Source organism: Cebus imitator, unplaced genomic scaffold (genome assembly GCF_001604975.1).
Source record: "Cebus imitator isolate Cc_AM_T3 unplaced genomic scaffold, Cebus_imitator-1.0 Scaffold23, whole genome shotgun sequence".
NCBI classification, from domain to species: domain Eukaryota; kingdom Metazoa; phylum Chordata; class Mammalia; order Primates; family Cebidae; genus Cebus; species Cebus imitator.
The window spans coordinates 8412292-8414392 of NW_016107338.1; positions in this window are offsets into that span (position 1 = coordinate 8412292).

Genomic DNA, 2101 nt, shown 5'->3' on the forward strand with positions numbered 1-2101 from the left:
AAAAAAAAAAAAAATAGCCAGGTGAAGTGGTGTGTGCCTGTAGTCCCAGCTACTCAGGACGCTGAGGCAGAAGAATCACTTGAACCCGGGAGGCGGAGGTTGCAGTGAGATGAGATTATGCCACTGCACTGTAGCCTAGAAGCAAGGGAGGTAGAATGCAATTAATGTTAGCAGATCACCTGGCCCTGCAAAATGGACGTTTGGGCTTTTATAAGACACAGATGTTTTCACATCTACGCTAGATGCTTTGTTACTGGGGAAGAAGTTGAGCAAAAGGGAAAGCCTCCATGCAACAACAACAAGGGAAACTCAATATGTAGCCAAAACAAGGAGGAAAACAACTTGTAAAAGATCATGCATCACGAAGTCAGCTCATTCATTTATTCAACCATTCAACCAGCATAAACTCCAAGCACTGTGCTGGGAGTCAAGAATATGGCAATAAATGAGGTACAGAAACAGTATCACCAGCCACCCCCCGGCCAGGTCTTCTGGTTGGGTGCTGCCATCTCAGAGGAAAGGTAGGGTTGAGAAGACTGCACCCCCTCTAAGCCTTCCTCCCACCCTTCCTCAGCCCCACTAACAGTAATACCACTTTCCCTGTCAGCTTCAATTCTCTACTTTCTATCTATGGGGCTTGGATTCCCCATCCTCCCACCCATCTTCCCCCAACTACCAGGATAGTCCTCAAACCATAGTAATCCCAAGCAATCTACTTCTGAGGTAGAGTTTTGCAAATAATTCTATGGGAGTGAGGCAGGGGGTGATTTCTACCCAAGGAATCAAGGATGGGGCCTATTTGTGGAATGAATGAATTGAATGAGTAGTCACACTTTGGTTGTATCTCTTAAGCAAAAGAACCTATAATGAGAACTTTAATGGGCCAGAAATTGAAAGATGTTTACAAGGCAGGGCAGAAAAGAGGAGCAAGAACCTTTCAATTCCCACCCTCTGAAGTGGTTAAAATCCTGCTGTCTAAGCTCCAGATTACCTGGGTTCAACCTGGCTTTTGCATTCATCACTTGAGAGACCTAGGACAGACCCTCTCACCTCTCTGTACCTGTTTCCTTATTCATAAGTTTGGAGGAATAGCTATTTCACAAGTTACAAAGATAAAGCCCTGGGAGCAGCACCTCACATGTAACAAACACTCTGTGTGTTAGCTGAATGCATGATTTGGGGCCCCTCTGCCATTGTGACAGTCAGGACATGCCTGCCCACTTCCCTTAGTTTCCTTCTGCAGCTCTATTCCTGGTGGCCCGTGGGTAGCTCTTGGACAAAACTCAACATACCCAGTCTCCCAAGACTAGCAACAATTCCTAGTGACAACAATTTAAATTCATGTTAAGCTGAAAAGGGAAGTCTGCGTCAAAGGAACAAATCAGCAAAGATTTCCCTGGTCCAATTGTAGATCACCTCTGAGGCTATTACACAGACTACTTTTATTCCTCTTTTCTAAACTTCCTGCTTCTAGATGAGGCCTAGGGAACCTACTGCTGCATTCTCAAGCCCATTTCAGTGTCTTTCTGCATCCCTTGGCAACCCTCCTAGAATGTGGAAGCAGCTCATTTAAAAATAGAACACTTTCCCCCTCCTTTAGTCCTTCTACACTTAGTAGACAGTGGACTAAGTGGAAAAATAGGCATCATAATCCTTCCTCCCATTTCTTCCCTTCTCTCTGCCCCTGCTTTTTTCTTCTCCACTTTTTTTTTGTCTTTTTTCCTCTGTTTCTTTAAATCCCTCCCTATGGGTCAGAATGGAGCTGATATTGTTCTGGACTTAATTTTATCCTGAACTATATAGACACAAGTCTAGGAAATGGTAGTTTCTTTTCTGAACTTGGTGCATGGCTGAAAAATGAGACAGAAGAGGTTCCTGGACAAAGAACAGGAGATGAAGAGAAAAGGAACTGGCTCTGGGAAGAGGTTTAGAGACTTTCCCAAGCTGATTAGTTCATTACTAGCAATTACTCTTCAGCCTCCCTCAAGTGGACAGACTTAGTTTCTCTCAGGATAAAATTCATAATGCTAGATCCAAGCATTTCCCTCATCTTCAATCCAGTGTCATTTATCTCTGGATTTCTTTTTTTTTTTTTTTTTTT